The following is a 12,042-nucleotide window of genomic DNA, read 5'->3' on the forward strand; positions in this document are numbered from 1 at the left end:
TATCTATATCTATCTATATCTATATCTATATCTATATCATCTATATCTATATCTATATCATCTATATCTATATCTATATCTATATCTATATCTATATCTATATCTATATCTATATCTATCTATCTATCTATCTATCTATCTATCTATCTATCTATCTATATCTATCTATCTATCTATCTATCTATCTATCATCTATCTATCTATCTATCTATCATCTATCTATCTATCTATCTATCTATCTATCTATCTCTATCTATCTATCATCTATCTATCATCTATCTATCATCTATCTATCATCTATCTATCATCTATTGATTTAACATATGTTGTTGTTGTTGTTTAGTCATTTAGATGTTTCCGACTCTTCGTGACCCCATGGACCAGACCATGCCAGGCACTCTTGTCTTCTTCATGGATCCTGCCCCTTCATGGATCACTGCCTTGCCCTGGTGAAGGGGCTTGAATAACTCAGAGAAGCTATGAACTATGCCGAGCAGGGCACCCAAGATGGACAGGTCATAGTGGAGAGTTTTGACCAAACATAATCCACCTGGAGCAGGAACCGGCAAGCCACTCCAGTATCCCTGCCAAGAAAACTCCATGGACAAAGATTTAACACACACACACACACACACACACACACACACACACGTCTATATATATCTGAGGATTTAAGTTAAATCAATTCTATTCTGAAACCAAGACTGGAACTCCAAAATCATCTGATGATTTTACACAAGGATACACCCTAAATGGAAGGGGAACTAGCTTTTGATAAGGCTAGCATTATTTTTCAGGGTTTGCTTGTTTTTCATCAACCTCCCTAATTGTAGTGTGAAAACAGCTCCAAGCTATTTGTCTCTTATTGATCTGCTGATAGAACAAAGAAAAAGAATCTCAGCCACTCCAAAGATCTGTTCCACGAATTCAGCCTGGGTTGGCCCCCAATTAGTTCTTTGGAATTTCGCCCAAAGGATGGGAAGCGGGAAGAAACCATTAGGTGTAAAAAATTACAAATGACATACTACGAGACAAATGACAGATTAATCACCCTTTCCAAAAGCCTGAAGATTAAAAAATTAAAAAGTTAGCACTTAGACAAAACGAGGGGTGAAAAACACACAAAACAACAGCTATTGGTTGAAGCTAATTAGAACCCTCAGCCAAAAAGAAAGAAAAAAAGGATTCTTCCCACTCTTTTTTTTTATGGCCAAGAAATGGTATAAAAGCTTTCGAGGTTCTCAGCTCATTCAACAGTTTCGCTAAACTCAATCCCATTCAACTGCTGCTCCTTTGTGGATTAAAGGTAAGTGCATTGCATCCAGTGTGGTGTAGTGGTTGGAAAGTCAGACTAGGACCTGAGAAGACCAGGCATCAAATGCCTACTCAGCCATGAAGCTCACTGAATGACCTTGGACCAGTCTGCTCACTCTCAGACTAACCTTCCTAACAGGATTCTTGTGAGGATAAAATGGGGAGGTCAACCACCTTGAGCTTCTTGGAGGAAAGATGAGCTATAAATTATCATCTATCTATCATCTATCATCTATCATCTATCATCTATCATCTATCATCTATCATCTATCTATATCTATCATCTATCTATCTATCTATCTATCTATCTATCTATCTATCTATCTATCATCTATCTATCATCTATCTATCTATCTATCATGTATCTATCTATCTATCTATCTATCTATCTATCTATCTATCTATCATCTATCTATCATCATCTATCTATCTCTATCATCTATCTATCTATCCTATCTATCCTATCTATCCTATCTATCCTATCTATCCTATCTATCCTATCATCTATCTATCTATCCTATCTATCCTATCTATCCTATCTATCCTATCATCTATCTATCTATCTATCTATCTATCTATCATCTATCATCTATCTATCATCATCTATCTATCTCTATCATCTATCTATCTATCCTATCTATCCTATCATCTATCTATCTATCCTATCTATCCTATCTATCCTATCTATCTATCTATCTATCTATCTATCTATCTATCTATCATCTATCTATCTATCATCTATCTATCTCTACCTGTAATGCAGGTGTGGGTAACCTTTGGCCCTCCAGAGGTTGCAGAACTATAATTCTCATAATCCTTTACAGCCATGATTCCTGGGGCTGATGGCAGTTGTAGTTCAGGAACCTCTGGTGGGGACAAAGGTTCTTTGCATTTGCTACAATATGTCAAGAGTTTGGCGAAAAAGATGCTGGGTGTGTGTAGTTCCATTGATTTCAGTTGGTTTACTCTGGGTACAACTTAGCTGGAAGCAACCGGGAGTCTACATTTTTCAGTGGATATACCTAATGCAAAATTTGGCACTTCAAAATTTGTTATACATTTTTTTTAAAAAGTATGAAAAATGAGTTTAAAATGCAAATCCTAGTCCAAAATAACGTTTTTAGAAATGCATACATTGAGATAAAAGGTATGTGTATTTATGTGATAAATATGTATTGAGTGCATATTTAAATACTAATTTTCATATGAACTTTTTTTTTAAAAAAAATTGAAGACTAGTATGGAAATAAGATGGAAAGTACAGTGGTACCTTGGGTTACATATGCTTCAGGTTACCTATGCTTCAGGTTACAGACTCCGCTAACCCAGAAATAGTACCTCAGGTTAAGAACTTTGCTTCAGGATGAGAACAGAAATCGTGCTCCAGTGGCGTGGCAGCAGCGGGAGGCCCCATTAGCTAAAGTGGTGCTTCAGGTTAAGAACAGTTTCAGGTTAAGAACGGACCTCCGGAATGAATTAAGTACTTAACCTGAGGTACCACTGTACTTATAAAATTGCCAAGGAGCACAAATAGACTGTTCATAGAGTGTGTCTTGAAAACCAAGTCCTAGGTTGAAAGATTGCGAGAGTTTGGGTATGTTTCATCTGGAGAAGAATTAAGGGATGATACAATAGCCATCTTCATGTATTTGAAGAGCAGACACATAGAAGAGTAGACACATTTGTACTTTGGTGCTCCATGGGGTAGGAGTGGAACAAACAGCTTCCTATTACAAGGGAGTGGAAGGAATAAGAACAAACATTAGAGCTCCATCTGCGCTATGAATTCAAAGCAGTATCATACAAGTTTAAACAGTCATGGCTTCCCCCAAAGACTTCTGGGAGCAGCTGTTTGTTTGGGGTGCTAAGAGTTGAGAGATGCCTATTCTTCACACAGAACTAAAATTCTTGTGGTAGCTTTACAATCAATTCATCTAAAATTTCCCAGGAAAATTTTAGCTCTCTGAGCAACATAGAGCTCTTCCTTTGTTCCTATGATATTCTCTTATGTTTCTGGGCCGCAGCATTATAAATCGAGACAACCCACTTGCAATCCACACAGCACAGTTTATTCCACTGCCTTTGCTCCTTGCAACCTTATTCTGCCAGATGGAAGGAAGAAAAACATAAGACCCGGAATAAGTTCCAGGCGTTTGGGATTGGATTGTTGACTGTCAGAGACTTACTGGCTTCTCTTTAGCTATAGGGAGCTTTAAGAATACAAGAAGTGCCCAGAAGAATGTAACTAGACAGAGGGAGAGATGGAGAAACAAAGATTAGTTACTAGAGAGTGGGAGAGAAAATAGAAAATGATGCAAACATCACCCACTGCTCACCTGTAGCCATTGTGAAGCTATTCCTGTGCGTAGCATTTTAAAATAGCTCATGTGCCCATTTCTAGAATTGTAGATACGGTGAAGAGGGGGTGAAAAGTATTTTAAATAGATAGACATAGTGGTGGGCCTACATTTTGGGGGGTCCTGAAGCCTAGAACTGTTATGGGGCCGCCTTTGCAACCTGCAAGATGATCTAGGCAGCCACTGTTAGCTTCTTCAATGGGGTTGTTCCATAACAGCCCACCAAACATTTACAATATACTGGGTGCTGATAATGTCAAGGTTGCAGGTTTGATCCTTGTAGGGATCAGCTACATATTCTTGGACTGCAGGGGGTTGAACTAGATCAGGCATCCCCACACCCAGCCCTCCAGATGCTTTGGGACTACAATTTCCATCATCCCTGACCACTGGGCCTGTTAGCTAGGGATGATGGGAGTTGTAGTCCCAAAACATCTGGAGGGCCGAGTTTGGGGATGCCTGAACTAGATGATCCTTGTGGTCTCAACTCTATATTTCTATGATTCTATGAACTTCTGTGCTACTGACTCTGAAACAATGGGATTGTTGAAATATATTCAACTCAAATTGGGTCTAGGTAAAGGTAAAGGGACCCCTGACCATTAGGTCCAGTCGTGACCAACTCTAGGGTTGCAGTGCTCATCTCGCTTTATTGGCTGAGGGAGCCAGCATACAGCTTCCGGGTCATGTGGCCAGCATGACTAAGCCGCTTCTGGCGAACCAGAGCAGCGCACGGAAATGCCGTTTACCTTCCCGCCAGAGTGGTACCTATTTATCTACTTGCACTTTGACATGCTTTTGAACTGCTAGGTTGGCAGGAGCAGGGACTGAGCAACGGGAACTCACCCCGTCCTGGGGATTCGAACCACTGACCTTCTGATTGGCAAGTCCTAGGCTCTGTGGTTTAACCCACAGCGCCACCCGCGTCCCAAATTGGGTCTAGCAGACCCCAAAATTTTAACCTGGGATTAGAGGCCCTGAAGATTAAGCTTCATTAGTTTCATAGTAGATCTGTTCCTGGATAGACAAATAGACAAATTCACCATTCAGACATCTAATAATAATAATTTATAATAATAATTTATTATTTGTACCCTGCCCATCTGGCTGGGCCTCCCCAGCCACTCTAGGCGGCTTCCAACAAAGTTTAAAAATACATTAAAATGTCACACATCAAAAACTTCCTTGAACACACAGAATGCATAGAATGCATTGTAAGGTCCAGCCAGAAAATTAAAAAGGTGACATCTTCAATATTGTCTTAGCAAAAATTATGTGGTCCCCATGGACTAGCAGCCTTCAATGGACAAAGACCCAGGTGCAATCCTGGGCATCTCCAGGTATAGTCAGGAAAGAATCCTTTCTGAAACCTGGAGCGCTCCTGCTAGTCAGTGTAGACATTACTGAGCTCAATGGACTATTAGCCTGACTCAGTCTATAGGAGCATCCTATATTCCCAAGACAGTTGACACAGACAACCTTTTACTCACAACTTGTTCTTTTCTTAGTGTCAAGTCCATCAACCAGTCATGTGCTCCTACGGATGTGTCCCATCATGCGGCATCATCCCATCATGCGGTGGTGGGTCGCTGACCCCATATGGTGTCGTCGGTGGTCTTAACCCTTCCTGCATCAACCAGATCCCTCCAGCGGAAGTGGTGATCCAGCCACCCCCCGTGGTCGTGACGATTCCAGGGCCGATTCTCTCAGCCAGCTGTGATCCTGTCTCCGTGGGTGGAAACACACCCTGTGCTGGTTCCGGTCTATTTTCCCGACGTCCACGTAGGTTGTCCTACAACCCTTGCAATCCCTGTGGACCATGCTAAAGAGACAAGCCAGGAAGCCAACCAGGAATGGAAGGAAAAAAACGGAACTGATTCAGGAACGATATAGAAATGCTTTGCATCCCAAGTTTGCAACCAAAGTCAGCTGGAAACGCGGGTCTTCAAACTTTTTTAAAAAATTATATCTCACTGTATGCATGTTTAGCTCGCCCACCTCCCAATCCATTTCATTTTATGCTATGCATCCCCCCCCTTAGATTTGACAGTGCAAGGTTTTTTATGGAACACAAAGTGCATGCTTTGTTGGAACAACAAGGCTCCATAGGGTCTACTGTACATGGGAGGTCATAATATCAGAATACTTAAACATCAAACAGAACAGTGCAGATCACAAGTGTTGATATAGATCTGAAAACAGGGGGAACATTTCCAGGGAGAAGATAGTAATGGGTTGCATCCTACATTAGTCTTACTTAGAGTAGATCCATTGAACTTAATGGACATGACTAACTTGGAGCTTTTTAATTTCAGTGGATCTCTTTTGAATCGGAGTTGGATCCAACACATTTTTTATTTCCAATGTCTTGCAAATGAAAGCGACTTTCTTCCAAAGGCAATTATCTAATATTAACATTGATTCAATTAACAACTGAGTATTGCATGCAATTTCTGAAATCTACTGGATAAGTTAGCATTACTTGTGTCAGGGGTGGCAAATATATGCCTGAACTGTGCTAATTCAGACTCTAGGTGGCACTGATGTGATGGAAATCTATGGCTCAGTTGTAAAGCACATGTTTTGCATGCAGTCAGTTCCAGATTCAATCTCCAGCATCTCTTAGAAGGCCTGGGAATGAGCCGTAGGCAGTCAGTGTTAGCTGTCCTGAGTTAGATGGACCATTTGTCTGGTACAGCATCAGGCAACCTCCTAAAACTCATGAAACATCATTCTTACATATCTAAAGCAAGCATGTCAGAGAGAAAGCTAGGTGCTAAATTCCTCTTTCCTGAAATGTTAGCTTTCTCTTTGATGCATTACATTCAAAAAATGGAGGTAACTTCTATCATGAAGTTGGTATAGTCTGGAATAGTATTTATCACTTCAATAAAGAACCAGGAAGACTTAGGCATATCCAAAAGTAGATAATTGGAGTCATAGAGTGGTATCCAACTAAATTCTGCTCAGAGTAGACCTATTGAAAATAATAGCCCTAACTTAATGACGTCCATTAAATTAAGTGGGTCAACTCTGAGTAGGACTAATGCTGGATATAACCCATAAGTATTATGAAGGCAAGCAAATCCAACTGCCTTGCTGATTTGTAAAGGTGATTTTTGTTGAAAAGTAATTTAATTTGTGGGTTAAAAAGAAAAGAAAGGAATGGAAAAAGGTCTTCCTACATGCATACTGCTTTGGTTCCCTTGTTATTTAGACTGTAATCCTCTAGACACTGACCTTGGGAGTAAGTCTCATTGAGCTCAGTGGGGCTTACTTCTGAGTACACATGTTATAGAATGACAATGGTCAGAGCATGAAATGGTCATGGGCAGAGACAACATGATATCTGAGTCAGGAGCAAGTGTCAATTTTAATTGCATCCTAAGCCGTGTTCCACTCAATTGAAAAACGCCATATCCGTTGTTAATCTTTATGCTTTGCTGTATGACTATGACATGTTTGGGGATGGGCAGGGGGTTAATAAGCTCTTGAGACTACTTTGTCTTTACTTTGCTCTATCTTAATAAAGGTCTTGCTGCATCATTTAAAAAAAACCTCCTTGCCTTCTTGATCTTTCTGGGTTATCCCATTTACATTTTAGTCCTACACAGAGCAGACCCATTGAAATTAATGGGCATGACTAATTGGGGTCCATATGTTGCTAGAACCCAACTCACATAATCCCTGACCACTGGTCACCCTTGGTGGGCCTGAGGCTCCCCTCAGGAATCCAACAACGTCTGAAGAACCAAGTTCATGCCTATACAGAAAAACTTTTTTGCCATCTAGGAGTCTTGGTTGACCACAAACTTGACATGAGCCAACAGTGTGATGCGGCAGCTAAAAAAGCCAATGCAATCCTGGGCTGCATCAATAGGAGTATAGCATCTAGATCAAGGGAAGTAATAGTGCCACTGTATTCTGCTCTGGTCAGACCTCACCTGGAGTACTGTGTCCAGTTCTGGGCACCACAGTTCAAGAAGGACACTGACAAACTGGAACGTGTCCAGAGGAGGGCAACCAAAATGGTCAAAGGCCTGGAAATGATGCCTTATGAGGAACGGCTAAGGGAGCTGGGCATGTTTAGCCTGGAGAAGAGGAGGTTAAGGGGTGATATGATAGCCATGTTCAAAGATATAAAAGGATGTCACATAGAGGAGGGAGAAAGGTTGTTTTCTGCTGCTCCAGAGAAGCGGACACGGAGCAATGGATCCAAACTACAAGAAAGAAGATTCCACCTAAACATTAGGAAGAACTTCCTGACAGTAAGAGCTGTTTGACAGTGGAATTTGCTGCCAAGGAGTGTGGTGGAGTCTCCTACTCTGGAGGTCTTTAAGCAGAGGCTTGACAACCATATGGCAGGAGTGCTCTGATGGTGTTTCCTGCTTGGCAGGGGGTTGGACTCGATGGCCCTTGTGGTCTATTCCAACTCTATGATTCTATGATTCTATGATTCTATCTCTGTGACACACCTGAATGCAAGAGCTCATTTTAGCCCAGTGATAGAATGCCTCATATCTTCTTAAGAACATAAGAGCCATGATGGATAAGAGAAATGGCCCATCTAGTCCAGCATTCTGTTCGCACCAGCCAACCATGTGAAACCTTCAAGGAATATTCAGAGCATTCTACTCTCCTGCAGTTTCCACCAACTAGTATTCAGAAGCTGTGGGTTGGCTGGTAGCCACAACATGTACCGAGGTCCTTAATAGCCAGAAAAGTGGAACCTACAATAGAAATGTTGCAATATGGAGTGCTCCTAACCATGAGTGGTTAGATGAAAGGAAAACAAATAACCCAAATTGCTCCTCAACCCCACTTTCTTCAGCCTTGTAGATCAAGGGGAATACCCCTGAATGAAAACTAGGAGTGGAGAACCTATTGCCCTCCAGAAGTGGTTGGAAGTCATTTCCCACCTGCCCCAGCCAGCAAGGCTAAATGTCAGTGATAATGAGGTGTACTCCTGCCTGGCCCACCCACATTTAAGTTTGGACAAGAAAGGTGCTTCAGCATTGTGAGCTTCAAGAAACTGTGCAGTGTGGAATGGATGCCAATGGTGAAAAACGAAAACACACGTGTTATCCGAAGGCTGCAAAAGCTTTATTAAAAGGTCACGGAAATGGCATTAATAGTTGCAGAAGAGTCCATGAAAAGAACACAGAAGCATTTTGGCCCCATGGACTTCAAAGCAAAGGTGGGGAGATAATGAAGTGCCCAGCTTCAGCAGTGGTTCTTTGGAGTCAGCTCTTCCGAACCAAGGCCTACGGATCTGTATCGAGTTCTCTGGTCAATGGTTGTTTCATAAGGATATTCTTCTCAGGTTGGATCAGTCTACAAGCAAACGCTCCCACAACGTCCCATAAGAGACTTCCTTCCAATGATTCCACCCCTTCTGAAGCTGCCAGAGCCCAAGCCATAACCCCCATAGCTTCCAAGAAGGCCACCCCCATAGCCACCAAAGCCTCCTGCCAGCCCACTAACAGCACATGGGGTGTTGCCTCCGACAGCCACAGGCTCACAGCTGGCAGAGAGGATGGGCCCTGGGATGGTCACAACACAGGCAGGTGGCTGGATCACAACCTCTGCTGGTGGGATCTGGTTGATTGGTTGTGGGATAATCCCATCCAAGGTGCCAAGCTGTGCTGAGTTGGTGCTTGCTCCTGAACCAATGCCATAACCACTGCCATAGCCGAAGCCACCATAGCCAAGACCGGCAGAGCCAAAACCGGCAGAGCCAAGGCCTCCATAGCCAAAACCACCATAGCCAAGACCTCCGGAGCCAAGACTTCCTGCTGATCCAAACCCAACAGTGGGGCAGGAAGCAACGGATGGGACAGCACAGGATGGACCACAGGAAACCATGGTTTCAGAGATGGGATGATTCTAGAACAAATTTTGAGAAACAGATATGACTCAGAATCACAAAGGGTATATGCAATTTGCATCTTCTCCCACTCACTGCACAATCTCTGTAGCCTTATTCTACAAATGAGAGAGCCTGTGTTTTCAATGTATCATAATAGCTCCCCTACTTCTTTAGAGTTTATTTCTGAGGTGGGATACCCTCTTCCACCGGAGGGCTGCATCCCCTTTCAGGCAACTTTTTGGAGGCCACTTGGGGTTGGGAGTAGGAAAAGAGGGTGGAACAAAGAATCTAAATGGCATGCCAGATCAGACCCCACATCTCAATTTGTCCAGCATTTCATTTTCAACACTGGTCAGCCCAGAATTTCTGGGATGTCTACAAGAACCAGCATTCAGGGAGAATCTGAACCATCTAGCTAGTGTTTCAAAGCAGTGTTTCAAAGCTAACTTGTGGGACTCTAGATGTTGCCGGACTCCAACTCCCATTGGAAGTAGCCAGCATGACCAACAATGATCAATAATGATGGGAGCTGTAGTCTAGCATCATCTGGTGGGTTACAGGTGAGGGGAGCCATTCTACATGACCCCATTTAGAATCTGTGGCCCTCCAGATGTTGCGGGACTAGAACTTCCACCAGACCAGATCAGCATGGTCCAAAGTGATGGAAGTGGTGATCCAGAATCATTTGGATGGTCAAAGGTTAGCTATCCCAGTACTGAAGAATTGTAGAGTCTAGTGGAAGTTCCAACTAAGCCTAGATTTACCTAAACTTTCTATAAGAATGAAAATACTTCCAAGAAAACCTAAACTTTCTATAAGAATGAAAACACCTTCAAGAAAACATACTCACCTGCTTCTTTGGGAAGATGCTGTTGTGAAGACGGGAGAGTCAAATGAAGCTGATGGAATTTTGGAGAGAAGTCTAAGCTTTTATACTCTTCTTCCAGCCTCCCTACTGGCTAGGACACAACCCTTTTCTCGTTAAATTTCTCCTTTGCCGGAGATAAATTTATTTTCATGTGCAGAAATTTGCCTGACTAAGCAGAAGGAACTTAAGGATTAACCTGCTTTTGTCACAACACAGTATGAAGACTCTTAACATTTTTAATCTTCCCTCTATCATTGACCTCAGCATGGTGTTCTTCAATTTACACCCAGATCATCAAAGCACTTCAAAAAGCATTCATTATAATCTTTCCATCATTTAATGCTTGTAATGATCGTAACTTATTTGCAACATATGCTACGTGCAGGTAGCAGTAGCTTAATAGTCCTCATTAAAAAATGATGAAGCCAACTCAAATAACTGCACCATTATGTTTTAAATTGCTTTGTAAAGAAATGTGCATGCATGTACGGAAGGTTACATCTATGGATTGGAGGTAAATTTGCTTATGTCTGCATTTTAATGAGAAATCTTTTAGCATGTCTCAAAAAAGGTGATCTGAAACACACCCAAACTTCAAAACGTTCACTTCTTCATATTTGAATATGTATTCCTCCAACCAATCTGTACAAAAAGGTGTATATTAGAGGGAAATGTGCATAAAATTGATAGTGAAATTAGCATACAAAATGTAGGCAAAAGTTGCACTAAAATGTTGGTGAATTTCTGTTTAAATGTGGAGATTTGAATTTAAGAGAGAGAGAGAAATGAGAACCAAAACTGAACAGTTTCTTCTACTCCACCTTGTTTGAAACTAAATCAGGTGTGGGGGACCTGTGACCCTCCAAATATTACTGAATTACAACTCCCATCAGGGACTTGGGCAGTGCTGTGGTCTAAACCACTGAACCTCGGGCTTGCCGATCAAAAGGTCGGTGGTTCAAATCCCCGCAACGAGGTGAGCTCCCATTGCTCAGTCCCAGCTCCTGCCAACCTGGTTTCCATTGCACCAGAAGCGGCTTAGTCATGCTGGCCACATGACCCGGAAAAACTGTCTGCGGAGTGGACAAACGCCTGCTCCCTTGGCCTGTAAGGTGAGATGAGTGCCACAATCCGAGAGTTGTTCACAACTGGACTTAACTGTCAGGGGTCCCTTTACCTTTACCTTTTACAACTCCCAACATCCATGTCCCTTGGCCATATTTGCTGGTGCTGATGTGAGTTGGTGGAGCTCCATTTGGAGTAAGTTACAGGTAGGTAGCCGTGTTGGTCTGCCATAGTCAAAATAAAAAAAATTCCTTCCAGTAGCACCTTAAAGACCAACTAAGTTAGTTCTTGGTATGAGCTTTCGTGTGCATGCACACTTCTTCAGATACACTTCTTCAGTGTATCTGAAGAAGTGTGCATGCACACGAAAGCTCATACCAAGAACTAACTTAGTTGGTCTTTAAGGTGCTACTGGAAGGAATTTTTTTATTTGGAGTAAGTTGTAAGAGTTGACAGATATCCATCCCATCTCTGACCTATTTCCAAACCATGGGGGATACTCCCCAGCCAGTTGGTTGCACAGGAGCTTTTTGAGGGTGATGAGAGTGAAGCTCAGTAACACTAGGATG

At 42.2% G+C, this 12,042-nt stretch overlaps 1 long non-coding RNA gene across 1 annotated transcript; it reads right to left on the reverse strand.

Annotated features, from left to right (window-relative positions):
* Positions 1-8,752: 8,752 nt before the first annotated feature.
* LOC308575334 lies at positions 8,753-10,493 on the reverse strand. The gene is made up of 2 exons (XR_014002781.1): positions 10,391-10,493; positions 8,753-9,557 (listed from the first exon to the last, which is right to left on the reverse strand). It is a non-coding gene; the product is annotated as an uncharacterized lncRNA (long non-coding RNA).
* Between the last annotated feature and the right edge of the window lie 1,549 nt (positions 10,494-12,042).

This window comes from Podarcis bocagei, assembly GCF_964188305.1.
Source record: "Podarcis bocagei genome assembly, chromosome: 16".
NCBI classification, from domain to species: domain Eukaryota; kingdom Metazoa; phylum Chordata; class Lepidosauria; order Squamata; family Lacertidae; genus Podarcis; species Podarcis bocagei.